This window comes from Protopterus annectens, chromosome 7.part0 (assembly GCF_019279795.1).
Source record: "Protopterus annectens isolate FY-2018-M chromosome 7.part0, PAN1.0, whole genome shotgun sequence".
NCBI lineage: Eukaryota > Metazoa > Chordata > Ceratodontiformes > Protopteridae > Protopterus > Protopterus annectens.
Window position 1 is genome coordinate 996673237 of NC_056739.1, and position 15890 is coordinate 996689126.

The following is a 15890-nucleotide window of genomic DNA, read 5'->3' on the forward strand; positions in this document are numbered from 1 at the left end:
CTATATAAAGTAATGGCAGCAAGAGGTGGTCACCAGCCATGTATGGTTTACACCACACAAGATATTATACTCACACACACACAAACAGTTGTTACCATTAGGATTAGAACTCCTGCCTATGTAGGTATTCCTACTATAGTGCTATGCAGTTATCAGACGCACCACAAAGCTTACACATTTCCATCTATTCCAAAGGAACTTCTACAGTGGATGACATCAACAGGACTACTAAATTGGAGTGAAGGAGAGTGTAAAGGGTGGTACACAAGTCAAAAATGATATAAGCCAGACAGTACATGATTCACACACACAATTGCCAGTATTGGGATTAGAACTCCTGCCAATTTAGGTATGTCTATTATACTGTCACACAGTTATCGCATGTGCTACAGAGATGCTAATAACTGCACAGCTGTGGTAAAGTATTACAAGTGGCAGACAGTCTGCCTTCTGTTCCACCTGTACATCATGCTAGTTCTTCCTGTCTTGCACTTCAATTAGCATTATGGCTTGGCAATTCACAAGGTTATTCTATCAAGAAGTGTGGCACAGCTGGGGACTGTCAGCAGTACTAGTTCATCACAGATGTAGCCCCAGTACTTACTAGTTATGTCCGCCCCTCCTGGCATGTTTGAAGGGTGGTTATCTGTGCTTTCACCCACTAACCTGGAGCACTTGTCCATTCTGAAGCACTGTTGCAACTGCCTCACGTACAAAGACAACCCTTCCCTCTAAACTCCAAACACTCAGACCTGTGAGAGTTACCCTTATATCACCCAATGTAGACATATTCACTCTCCAGCAAAGACTGGATTAACAGGTCAAGAGGATACGATCAACACCTGCACCACACCATGTGGAACATGTAGCTCACCATGACACCAACTTTGACAGCCATGACATACAATGAAAAGCCACACACCCACCTTCCCAGACGCACTCAATGGACATTTACCCAAACAGCACAGACCAGAAGACAGACACCCACTCAGACACCTTGACATGGCACATGCCAAGGGACACATACTTAACCTTTACAGTGTGGCCCTCAACCTAAGCTCCTAAGGCGAATCACCTTGCACAATACAGTGATCATGGGTAACTCAGTACTGAGGTACACACATATCCCACTCACTAAGATGAATATGGAGCAGGTGACAACCAAATATCTATCACATGCCAGCATCCAACACATGACACAGCCAGTCATAGCACTCCACAACAACTACAAGTATCACTCTGTATCCATGTGGATGTGAATGACTTGGGACACACCTCCCTGGACTACATGACAAGAGACATGGTTGAACTCTCTGATTATGTGGTTCAGGCAGGTGTGACAGTAGCCTTGGGCAGTGTACCCCTATCACCCAGAATAATGCTGCGGTACTATCAACTGATGATTAACTGCAACATTGACTTATGTGTTATGTGTCGTTCTCAGGAGATCCAGTACCTCTCTGCTTGGAATGACATGATTGACAGAACCCAGTGACTTGCCACAGATCTGTCACCGCTGGGTTTCCAGGTACTGGCTAAGTGTCTTGCCACCCTTATGATGCCTTATTAGACAGTGCTCCTAATGTTATTACCACCACAACAGCTATACATGTATGCAATCTGAGGATCATGCTGCTCAACAGTAGACATCTAACTGTCAGGATGCAGTCACCCATAGCAGTTGGAGTGGAGGACATATGTCTGCTTTAATGGAGTGGTAGTTCACAGCAGCAGACAGCAGACCTGCAGTATCAAGCTATGATGCATTCCACAGTTGTCAACACCCTAACATGGACCACACCACACCTCCACAGGTGGTGTTGTCTCCATATTCATTATGGTTAGGAACACCTCCAGACTAGTATCCCATCATGATGCATTGGAGATACCTCTGGTACAACTTCCTTGGGCTAATAGTGCAATCCAGACCATAGCCTGCTATGGGTCCACATCTATGTCCCTAGACAGTCAATGCACATTTCTCAACACCCTGTCGTCTATGATTGTCCAATGTAACACTGACATAGTATGAATCTTCAACTACCCCTCCATCACCTGGGGAAAGTAGCCAAGTGCCATACAGTGGCCCGACACTTCTGGGATTCATCATTTCCATTGCCCTGGACCAGCTCATACTGACCCCCCCCCCAGTAGAGGATGCAACAACCCTGACCTGTGTTGAATACTTAAATATTGAACTGTTGCTTATCCACAGATGTCAATCCTTGCATGGTGAGATTCATACAGGCTCTAATCAACATAGAACTCCACATGTCAGCCACACACACCCCCACAAAGGTATCCACCTTGCAAAACCTCTCCAAAGCTGACTTTGCAGCCATGAAAACAGTGGTGGATGTCTTCACCTCACCCATGGCAATGTGAAGTACTTGCATGACTGTGGAATCATACACATATGCACTGTACAAACAGGTACATGAATGCATGGTATTAGCCATAGCCAACAGAACCCAGACACTGTCCTCCAAACACTGGGAGACAATGTGATGGTCCCCTGCCATTACTAAACTGAACTTCAGAAGGTGGACACTGTTGCAGAGAAAGGTGGTATCCCATGACTGTTGAACTCACTTATTAGCCTCAGACACAACTTTGGATCTCTCATGGAATCCCCTACAGGCATCTATGATGGCAGACATGCAGCAGACACTGACGACAGTCACAATAGCCTTTGATAGTTACAGCAACAACCTCCACAGCATTAAACACAAGTGCTGTGAGTTACTGCACAATGCTAATACCTATCCTGAGACAACAGATATTGGCCACAGTCTTGGCAACACATTCAGTGGCAGCTTTACCCCTCTATCCTCCCACAAGTAAATTGCTGACTGAATGTGTTCTCACATGCTGTATCCCATTTCCATTCTAGACATCTGTGTGTCACCAGGATGTGGCCCTGTAGCAAGACAATGGGGTATAGCAGTTTGGTAACACATCCACCATGTCATAGGCAGGGTACAATATGTGCATAGAAATCCCTGGTCTGTAACACTGCATATGCCTCACAGATTGTAGAGCTGAAGGTTGTACATAGGTATGTTGATTTACAGCATCTGTTGTAGAATGGAGAATTGTACGTGCTGTACTCTGAACATACCTCTGATTGCTAATAACCACAGACACAGGGAATATTCATCATCCAAACACACTGAGATTACTATTCACACACACACACATATACACACACACACACACACACACACACACACACACACACACACACACACACACACATTTGGCAGTACTGAAATCCATAGGTTCATTGTTTCATAGGTGTGTAGTAGGTGAATGGGCCTGAAGGCTCTACAAGGCTAGCCCAAGGGAATACCTTGGCATTGGACCACATGAAAATAGTCTCCAGTGTGGCTCAGGAGTATAGTTATTGGAGTGGACCCGAGGAGTGGGTATTATATTCCCCATCTATTCATCCAGATTTCTATTGTGGGTGGCCAGTGATGTGCACTGCTTCACATGTATGTGAGTTATATTCCATAACATGGACAGTGTCTGGGTTGTGCATATGTCCCGCATGCATGTTCTTTGAAGTGTGGAACTGTGCTTCGGGTCTCTGGGGCATGTCGTGTGGACAGATTACTATCTTCAGAAGTAGCATTCCTGACCTCATTTGGTGAGACCTGGCTATGTAACTGAGGTAGTGATTGCACCTACATAGTCAGTATGATAAGGGGATTCATTGGAGTTATTGGTGTCTGTCCATACAGGGCATGTGTATAAGGCATGGTATTCCCTTTGTGAGGTACATTTGCAACCTCTCCAGTTGTTGCAGGTATCCAGTGGTGTACATCACAAAAGAGCCACTGTACACATTGGATGGGCTACTGAGGGAATGGAACAGGGTGCTATGTCCTTTTACTTGCTGGATAACACACAATCAGTCAGGAGATGTACCATATCAAAGTACTCTCTGAAGTCAGTGACTCTGTTGTGGTCAACAGGCATGCAGTCCACTGAAATCACACCGTGGGTACTATCTGTGAGGTAATTTGCAGGAGAACTACCAATATAGTGGTTGCTGCCTAGACAAGTATGTTTGTGTATGATCCATGGGTGGAGAGTGGTCTCCGAGTATTAGAATGGTTGCCTATATTGTTCACTAATCCATACTGTCACATAGTCATTGCACATGGCACCAGACATTTAGGGCTGTGGATTGTCTACATCAACATCTACGGTGTTTGACAACTGTTCGCCTTGTAATGTCGACATTGGGACATATACTAGATCCTCAATGTAATAATTGTGTTATTACACACACAAACACACACTTGCCAGTACTGAGTTTCAACCCCCTACTTAGCTATGTATTACTACTACAGTGTAACACATTTATCACACATGCCACGGAATTTATAGAATGGATGTTGTCCCAAGGTACTTCTAAGGTGAGGAACATCACCAGCCCTTGAAAATACTGGTATTGGGTGATGTAGTGGATGAGAGATTTCACAAAATATTTTATCCTACACACACATTTACATTTGCTAGGAGTGAGGCTCAAACCTCTATCTAACTATGTTTTTTGACAATAATGTTACACATTTACCACACACGCCACTGACCTTACATGCTTTAGGGTTTCCAACAGGTACTTCTAAGGTGAATGATATCTGTAGGGCTGCTAAAGTCAGGCACTGAGAAGTGTATTGGGTGTAAGTGGGGCCAAAATCTTTAAGGTAGGGACATATATATGTAGATACATGCACACACACATGCCAGAAATGAGATTCAAACCCCTACCTATGTACTTACTGCTATTACATTGTTCCACATTTATCACACGTGCCACAGAGATTATAAGTAGAGCATTCTCCAAACATACCTCTAAGGTGAGTGACATCAGCAACTGTGCTAAAGGAGGAGCAAGAAAAGTGTAGTAAGTGTGAATGACCACAAACTCAGGTAGCTACAAAGACACACACACACTCTCTCGCACAAACATTTTCACAGTTGCCAGGACCAACTATCTTAACTAGCTTGCTACACTATAGTTTTACACAGTTGTCACAAGCACCACAGAGCTTATATGGTGGAGAACTGTCCAAAGGTATCTTTGAAGGTGAGTGACATCAGCAGCAGTGCTGAAGGAAGGATAAGGGAAGTTTAGTGTGTGTGAATGGCTTCAATGACATTCATCTCAAAACACACACAACTTAACATTTGACAAGACTGAGATTACAACTGCTACATGAATACTTATTTGGACTGTAGTGTCACACAGTTATCACAAGCACCACTGAGACTATAGGGCTGGGGGATAACCAAAGGTATTTCTACAGTGAATGACATCAGCACATCATGTGATATAGGCCAATGGGATGTGTACTGGGTGGGAAAGACTTCATAATGGGATTTTCTCTGTCTGTCTTTTTCTTCCCCATGTCTCTGTGTGTATGTTTGACATATTATATTATGTTGGCCTTAGATATATGTGAGTATTCCTATCCAGTGTGTGTGTGTGTGTGTGTGTGTGTGTGTGTGTGTGTGTGTGTGTGTGTGTGTGTGTGTGTGTGTGTGAAGTACCAAAGGTGTACAATTTGGTGTGCATACACAGATAGGTGTGAATAACCAATATCTGTAGTCCACTGTGTTGTGAGACATGGGCTTCATTTCTCAAAGTGTAGGAGCATGCCCAGTATGACATTTTATATGAGTGTGTGCATCCATTCCAGGGAGGGTTGGACTCCAGTTCAGGGTTTTGTGTGCTACAGCTTCACCTTGCAAACTGTTTCTGCAGGATCTCTGTAGATAGGTTGCCAATACGGGCATAACATACGGGGGATACTGTAACTACTGCTGTCGGTGCTGCTTTTGTGACATGTTTGGTTGTAGCATAGATTGTCTGACATATGTACTGTTTTACACTGTGATGTATCATGTCATCAACTACTGACAGTTATCATTCTTTGCTCACAGTTATTTACTAGGGAAATACAGGCTGAAGGAACTGAGACCAATATTCTGAGGCATATAGACTACACATTCTGGCACAAACCTGCCATTGTAGAAGGGTAGCTGCAGACAATGGACTGCTGGTTCTGTGTAAATGGCCCAGCACTTTGTTAGTATGCTGGCTGGGGATCCCCTCCTTGTGCTTTTCTCAGCTGCATGGAATGGCCCATATCCTGCTGTGGCCATACCTCTCAGCTGTACAAATACACCCATGTTATCCAGAGGCAGGACTCGTATATCTGGTCAGTTTACCTTCACGTTGTGGTTTACAAGCAGTTTTGTGGCTATTCATTCATGGGTTTGCAGTCAGGGAGTGGTATGGGTGGACATTAGTGTTTCAGACTTCACACACTCCGTGACACCCATGTTTCTACACCCCGCTCTGTTATGTTCCCCTCTTCCTAACATTATGTAAGCAATATATCAATGGTATCCCTATAGCCGAGCCTTTATCCCAGTAGTATTTATAGCCTGGAAAACAGTCCTTGCAGTAGGACATGGGGAGGCATGCTACTGGCATTTGTCAACATGGCCTTGCATTTGTTTTCTGTTTACTGTGTTAGATTGTTAGTTGGGACCGCCTGACATTCCGTACACTGGCACTATGGGTGACGCATGGGCCTTTGCCAGAGGACTGTAGACCATTTGAGAATGCTGCAGGCCATCTGTTACTGCATTTCTACATGTGATTGTCGGGGGATGGGTGCACACCTGCAGACTTTAAACATTTGCAATGACTGTACTGGTATTTCAGTTACTCTGTTGGCTTCCATTTCATATTGTATTGTGACCTATCATGCAGAAAGGAGGCATATCAGTAGAATACACGTTAGATCTTAATGGCATAAATTTCAGTTTCAGACTTCTTACCCTTCAGAACTAGAATGCAACTGCCAGACCTGTTGTAGTATGTCTGTGTAGGTCTGGTGGGGGGCTGTTCACCATTGCCATCATTTGGGAGCCTTAGCCCAGCCTTTCGTTATGCTCACCTACACCTGTCCAGCTGTGTGAGGCTGGTGGTGGGTATATGACCCTCACTGGCATCCATGTGTGTGTCCTATTGACAACCACAGTTATTTGGGCCATGACATGTACTGCGGTGGAGGTTGTCACCTTCTGTATTGCTGCCTAGTATGTAGACACCAGTATTTGTTGTGAATTTCCTGTTGTCCCATATAGCTGTCTGCTGCTATCGCATTCACCCACCCAATTTCCTTGCATGCTTGTGTCCATATCATACATACAACTATGAGAACATACTAATCTATTCAGTAATTGATAGGAAGGGTGACTTACTTTATTGCTGGGCCAGAATTGAGGGGGGTGCTGGAGGCCTGACTATGTTGGATGCACGTAGTACACTCCCTATACATGGTAAAGCACAGGTAGTGTCATGTTTGGCATCCCTTTTACTATATGTCCAAGTCAGAGAGAGGTATCAGTCCCTGGGTGCCTCTTTGCCAAGGCCTGGGCATACTGGGCATGCCTCCTTCTGCCTACAGGGGCTGGCTCAGGATGTTCCTCCTCCGAGTCCGCCTGTGCTGGCCTTGTCAATGGTGGGGGGCTTTGTGGCCCTGCCCCATGCTGCTCCTGCTGCAAATGTTTCCGCAGGATCATATTGTGTAGCATGGCACATACTATGAACAGTTGTGTACATGTAGCTGGAGAGTACTGCAAGTCTCCACCGGATATGTCAAGGCAGCAGAACTGTGACTTGAGCATCCCAAACACATTTTCTACAATGATCTTGGTTTGTGTGTGCGCCTCAGTATGGTGTTCTTGTTCGGGTGTGTGTGCATTTCTGAGGGGGTGTCATCAGCCATGGCTCCAGTGCATAGCCAGCATCCCCCACTAGATGGCCATATTGAATGTCCCCACTGGCAAACGCCTGATAGAGCTGTGAGCAATGCCAGATGTGGGAGTCGTGATAGCTTCCAGGGCTGCTAGCACACACATTCATGATAATGCCATGGGCATTGCACACGACCTGGCAGTTGATGGAGGGGAAGCCCTTGCGGTTTATGCAGACCCTACCCCACTCACTGGGTGTTGCTTTGATGTGGCTGTGCATGCAGTCTATGGCACCAAGTACCTTAGGGTATTCTGGTATACAGTGGAAGAGAAGCATACATTTGGTCAACGCCTCACAGGTGGTGGGGAACTAAATGCGATCATTGGCATGTGGTGTCATGGCATCCAGGAACTTCTTGAGTAACCTGCATGCTGATGCCTGCGAGACCCCATGATATCACCAGTTGGTCTGTGGAAGGTACCTGTGGCTAGTATTCTTAAGCCTACACATACCTTGGTATCCACTGGGATGGGTTCCTCTGTATTAGTTCTGTGTGTGAGGCATGGCCGGCACAGCTCAGCGATTTTCTGTAGAATGTCCCTGTCCACCCTATAGTGCTCCACTATCTCCAGCTCATGTAGGCCCTGGTAGGTTACCCTGGGTCTGTACCCTCCTCCTCCTCACTGTGTGTCGGTTGTCAATATTCTCCTCCTCACCACCCTCAGTTTCTAGCACATATTGATAGAGTAAAGCAGCAGCAGCCTCTAACATATTTAGTTAGTTCTACCAGTTAAAATTCCCCCGTCTGTGTACAACAGTGGTGTAGAGTTTGTGGGAAAAAACAGTCTGTAGGGTGTTTGCATACTTTATAGTAGTGTGCTGGGCTGCTGCATGTGTATTTGGCTGATTCTGATACATTCCACCTGCCAGCTATGCTAGTTCTATCCTACTGCTGTTTCCCGTACATCCAGTCTGCAAGGTGTTTGCATAGTTTATAGTAGTGTGCTGGGCTGCTGCATGTGTATTTGGCTGATTCTGATACATTCCACCTGCCAGCTATGCTAGTTCTCCTGGACTGCTTTCCTACTGCTGTTTCCCCTGCATCCAGTCTGAAAGAAGTGTTTGCATTTTTTATAGTAGCATGCTGGGCTGCTGCATGTGTATTTGGCTGATTCTGATACATTCCACCTGCCAGTTATGCTAGTTCTCCTGGATTGCCTTCCTACTGGTGTTTCCCCTTCCCAGTTCCTCCCTATTTAAACCCCGAGGCATGCCGCGCATACCCAGTGCTGAAATGTAAATAGTGTTGCCATTTCCTCTTTTTTTTTTTTTTTTGTTTATGTTTAAAACCTGGTGCGCGGCATGCACACCTGTTTAGGCTATGTATACACTGCTCAGACACATCTGACACTCCGCCTTTCTTAGCTGTGCTTAGCTAAGGGCAAACACAGCCCACAGAGCTCCAGTGAGCATACAGAAAGCATGACACACCCCCTTATGAAGTCATCTAGCTTTTAGACTTGTACTTTTGTATTGCTGCACCTACACGGTTAGATATAAGCTGACACTTTGAAGACATCTGTGAGTCAGTGTAACTCCCCTCATTTGCATACCCCAGTGTGTAGGTCATTAGTTACTGCACTAAAACTGACCTTTTCCCCTTGACAACCAGTGCTCTCTGGTATTGTTTACAGTCTGCATGCCATTGCCTATAATAGCAAAATGCAGAATTAACTTAAAATTGCCTTTTTTATTTTTATTTTTTTATTTTTTGGCACGTTCCCGTTTGCACACTGCTGCCCTAAGCTTAAACGGCTGAGATCAGCCAAAAAAAAAAAAAGTTTAACTTAAAAGAAAAATGCCAGTGGTCTTATATTTGGTCTTATATTTGGCTATTGGCATGTGTATTAAACATAATACATGCTTTTACATGGCCAAATTCATTTCTGCTATGAGACTGTTCTAGCACGGAGACCTGGCAGCTTGCTGAATTGCAAAATCACCTCATTTGCATGGTTTTCCCCAGCAAATGAGGTGATTTGCATATTTGCCGGTTTTCCATGCAGGAACAGTGTAGGATCGGTTGTGCACGTGAAAACAGCACTATCCTGGATCACTCGGCGGCCATTTTTCATGCAGGAGCTCCTACACTTTCCTGCACAGAAAATCGGCCTTCGTGAATCCCGGGGAATGACTATTGTTCAGCAGTATGAAACAGCCAATTATAGGTTCATAGGTTCATAGGTTCATACTAGGCTATCTGCCCGAGGGCATTTACAAGCCTAGCCCATAGTTTTGTGGCTTACGCCACCCCTTTAGTATGGGGAACTATACCCATTATTTTGCTGTGCCTCTGTTGAGCAGTGACACTGAGGTAATCCCTGGGGTATATCTGCGATCTCCCATCCATTGGTCAAGATTTCTCTTGAACAAGGCCAGCGAGGTGCTCTGCCTCCCATATACCGGGATTTTATTCCACAGCATAGGGAGTCTTTGGGTGATGAATCTATCCCTCCAGCGCGTCCTATTAATAGCCGTGTCGAGGTTTAAGTCTCCCGCCCTTGTGGCTCTGACGGATCTAGATTTTTTGAGGTGAAGCATATTCATCAAATCTGGGTTTGATATGGCCTTGTATGTTATTATTTGTTCATTTTATCTGTTAGCAGGGAACAACATGTAAAGCTTGCATGAGAACAATATATTTAACATTACCTCTGGTCATCCCAAAATAGCTAATTGAGATTTTCCTAATCTGCAAAATGCAATGCATAACTACAATCTGGCTAAAATGTTCATATAAGAGAAAGCATTGCATAATTAGAAGCCAAGTGAACATAAATGATTACTTAATAGTGGATTCAGTTCATGCTATATGTGAGCCTTTTCCAATTAGAAAATGAACTACAATAGAATAATGTCTGATGGACAATGGAATAATTGGACTATTTAACCATGGGATTATATTTTGAGTGATGCAAAGTGATGCAATGGACATTAAAGAGGAGACCCAGCAGTTTATTCCAAGTAAAGCAAGAAGTAATTCTCTGCTTGGTTGTGTGAATGACAGACTCAGTGACAAACCAAAGAACATTGATCATATTCCAGTTAATGGTTACTGTCACATAAGTCTGATCACTTAAGGGGTAATTGAAGAGGCAACATTTTTATTTCATTTCACAAGAATGACTTTTATATAATCTTATTCAGGACTGGAGAGTTGACTCTCTTCTATCAGTAACTCTACAAAATAGTGTTACAGTTTGGCCATTAGCTGTATTGGCTGTCTGCTGACCCTAATGCTACCACTGTGCAAATAATGGCTTTCTTGCAGCCAGTTGAAACTCATGATACCTTTGTCCTACTAATGATCTCTTCTAAGAATGACCTGCTCTCCACAAGGCGCAGTGGTTAAGGAGCTGCTCTCTCATGTCTTCATGTCTCTGCATGAGCCCAATAAGTTTTAACGAGCTGCTTTCTCTATTACATTTATATGTAATGACAGCTTCCTCAGACTCTACAGAAAAAGATGAAGCAATATTATTTCACTCACACTCTCATTTAACCCTTTCTCCACAGGGAATGTGACTGGCCTAAGTTTCTCCCAAATCACCCCCCCCCCCAACTAGCCATATAGTGCCCAGGCTTCTACTTTAGCCTGTGACAAGTATTACAGACAGTAATTTTTCTCTGAGTCCATAGGCCATTTGCAGGGGCATACTTTTTGATGCATAAATAGATGTTCTGATATCTAAACTATAATAAATGCATATACTGACTTATATCATTAGCTATCTTATATGCAGTTATTAGTGTACCATTCTTGCATTTAAAACTAAATATTAAAACTCATAACTTGAAATAAATAAAATGAATTACTGTATTTGATCAAATATATAAGCATCAATAAACCTGCATAAAGAAAATATAAAATAAATGGGTTTAAACAGACAAATGACATAATGAAGACTTCCAGTACTTTGGCTGCATCTGTTTCTGTCAATAGCTTAAAATGTATATTGAATTTCTATCTCTAAAAAATTAATTGCATAATCTGCACTGGCAAAATGGAATCCATTTTGAGCTTTGACAAAAAATGCATGCACATGCAGCTGCTTCCTTTTTCTGTTTATGAGACCAAGACTGCCCTTCCTGTTTAGTTTAAAGGTGAACTGATGTTTTTCCTGCCTTTGCAATCTCTTATGTGTGTAAGTGTTGGGTGGGGGGCAGTGCAAATATGTGCATATTTGTGAAGCTGCGTTAATTTAAAACAGTTTTATTCTATGAAAGCAGTCACATACTCAATGCTATTCATATTTTCCTTTCATATGTCCTATGCATTTTACATGCTAAAAGATTCACAACAACCACTTTTTAAGAAAAAAATGAATTTGCTTTAACTTAAAACATTTTTTTTCAAACTTCCTATTAAACTCGGAAGCTTTTTAAAAATATCACAGAAAATGCAATAAATATATCAAAACTATAGAACAAATATGTGTGTATAAATATTAAAAATAATCTTGTTTAAAACTCATTTGTTGTAACAACCCTCAAATGTTACTACCCACAATATTATAAAACCTCATGAACCTGTATGTGCATAATAAAAATATTCCTTTGTGTCAAGAAAAAAGTAAGCAGCTTTTAGTTTGCATTTTTATATATTTATTGCATTTTCTGCTGTATTTTTGGTTAGTGGTTTGGTGCAATTGCCTTGCTTGCTGCTGTACTGTGTACTTTAGCTTGTTTATATGGAAACCATGGTTACTGTTTTAGTTGCTTAATTATTTATTCAATCGATTAATTAGGGGAGGGTTTACTGGGGTATTTAAACTGTGTGCACAACTTGTTTTTTGTTTTGATGAAGTCCATTATATTAACAGATGAAAGAAAGCACTTAAGGTTTTTTTTACAGTAAAGTTTATTCATTGTAGTATTCTGCTCCAGCGTCTTCTCTTTCCTTGTTTTGTTATCTACTAAAATTGTCACCTTCAACATATTCCTCTTGTCTATTGAGGTACTAAACAGTCTCCCAATGTCAATGGCTGTCCTCTGATATGGCTTATTTATGAGAAGTAATGATACCAGAGCAGTCGTACCTTTGTCTCTTGCCATGGCAACTTGTTTGATACTGCCCACGTGTCTTGCAGCACTTTCTCATATATTTTGTAATACCAGACCAATAAAAATTTTGCATAAGCCTCCTTTTTGTATATTTTATGCCCAAATGGACTGTAAAGAAATATCATGTGTATGGTAACCATACTTAGGTCCTTGGGACTACCAATAGCTGAATCACTTCTCCATATAACCCTCCTTTAGAATTTTTTTTTTGGTACAATAACTGTTTGTCTCAGTAAACAAGTCCACTCTAACATTAGAATCAGGAGTCTGTTTAGTTACCTCCCTCAAGTCCTATAAAGTGGGTTTGATAGATGTGCCTATCTTAACTCTCAGTCTCTCTCTCTTTGTGATCCTCACCATTCCTCGTTCTATCAGAAATACAATATTTTCTGACAAATGTGTCCCAGATTTAGGTTTACTTCTACTAATCATTTCTTCCCTGAATTAGCCTTTTCCAGCAGAAGCCCAGTATGTCCTAACAGCTGTGCTAAGTTTAAGATTCCATGCAACTACTTAGCTCTTTCCCTAAAGCAGCCATATTACCAGAATTTGTTGGGTGTGTGAATACCCTCTTCTATCTTTCTCACAATTTTTATCTTGTCTGTAGCTTTGGCCTCTCCATTCACACTGTCATTTTGCATGCACTTCCCCTGCTTCTCCATCTGCTCTCAGGCTTTTTGTACCTCTAACACTTTCACTCTATCTGGTTCTTTGTTCTCCTAATATTTCATTTGCAGCTATTATTTTTCAGTTTTTTCTGCATTTAACGGTCACCAGAGGATGGGATGGTTTGCTTGCTGTACACTGTGCATCCACAGTCACTACCAACTGTCTCCAGTTTCAGTGGACCAGATCTTAATTGCCACCAATAAGCTATCATCTCATCCTTGCTCATGCTGGCAGGGCAGACTCCTTCTACTATGCCTTGTTTAATCAGATATGAAAGTGTAATGTTTTCATATTCCACAGATCCCATTTTGCCTGTTTCCCAAATACTCTGACTAGATAATAAAATAACTGAGTAAGATATATTGCAGTATATTATCCTTGGGTTTTAGAGGATATACACACTTTTTGATGACCAAATTGTGTTGCAGAGAGTACGTTTAGTTTGAAATATATCCATAGTGCTGCAAATTAAATATATATGACAAACAAATATAAACCTACCTGGTGGCACAAAATAAGTAAAACTGGGACTACAATGTCATAAAATATATGTTGCTACTGAGAATTTATATGTGAGGGCTGTTTAACAATAAGACTGCAAATTACATGTGCACTACTACCTTGGGTAATAGTGAACATCTAAATAAAATGTAGCAACTCCAGAACCACACATATAAATTATTGAAAGAGCCAACAACAAGCTTTCAGACATTGCTTCTTTAAGTTAAAATAAATACAAGATACCATCCAGACTTCTTTTATTTGTACTAAATAAAGTACACAATTGATTTCACCTAATTAAATAATAATTAAATCTAATTTAAAAGCAATTTAAAATTAAGTTCTAAGGTGTCTGGCCTTTGAAACTGGTGTAAGGCTTACTTCCAGATTTAAACCAGGATACTCACTTTCTCTAAGACATTAATCCATTTATATCCTCTATTTTCTGTTTTGATTTTAAATTCATCACCCCTTACTCATTCATAAACAATACTAAGAACTGCAAATTTGAAACAATCCCCCGAATTTAGTAAACTTCCATGCAGGAATAGCTTATTCCTGCACGGAGGTGACCGTTTAGGAGCAGCACGGCAGCGCACCATACAGAGTAATGAAGGCATGCTGCCTGAGCTCCTAAATGATACGGAGCATGGATGAGTACAGGGGGCATGTCTGAGAGCAGAGCTCTGACAATATATATGCCCCCGCAGTCAAGAACTGCAGTTTAGCTATTACAATGAGCGAGACCGCTCATAGTGGGTTGCATACCCCCAGCAACACCCCCCCAAAGTTTATAAGAGCAATATTTAAAATATAATAATAAAAACAATTTTTTTTTTATCAAAGAGATTAAATTTAACCGTAAGTAAACGGGTTTGCCCATTGCTTAGCTACATATACTATAGCTTAAATGGCACAAGAAGATAAATATCAAGATACATGCAAATAAAGCAGTACTGCAATAGTGTAGTGGTTAGAGCATTTACCTTATGAGCAGTCATTCCTGGTTCAAGTCTCACTCTAGTACATTCCATTTTCCATGTCAAATCACTTTATGAACAATATTTTTTGATGCATAACCTACTAAATAACAAATATTTGTGAACTGGAGTACTGCATTAAATGCAGATGTGATGTGTCATTGTAATGATGTTGTAAAATCCACAGAGAAACACAAGTGCCCCATACAGTATATGTACACATGAATCAAGGATACAAATCGAAGGTAAAATGTGTAATGAATGATAAATCCATAGAGTGTCCAAATCCACCACCTTCCCAAGAACCATGTTACATTTCTGTCTAAATTAGTGCAGGGGTAAGCGGGAGTAAGCACTATTAAGCAGCAGTAAGCAGGAGTAAGCATATTTAAGCAGCAGTAAGCAGGTTTAAGTCTGTTTGCACGGGGGTAAGCAATGCACACACAGGTTAAGCAATATTGAAGCTAACCCTCTGTAAGCATATTTAACCAGACGTTAGCATTGCTTACCATTGTGCAAACCCATGCAAACCCACTTATAATTGCATAAAAGTGCCTTAATCACTCTGTATCCAACAGCCGCTGTTCTGCCCAGCAATAAAATAAACAGCCGTTGCAGGTCTTGAACTAGGACCCTGTACACTATAGTCACAGTAGTTAACCAGTACGCCATCACTGCAGTACATACGATTGAGATATCACCAAACAGATCCTCACTATAGGAAAATCAAACTTAACATGTGAAAGGAATCTATATACAGTTGTATGTTGTATAACCTACTACACAGCATAAACATGATGAACTGGAGTACTGCATTAAGTCCAGATGGG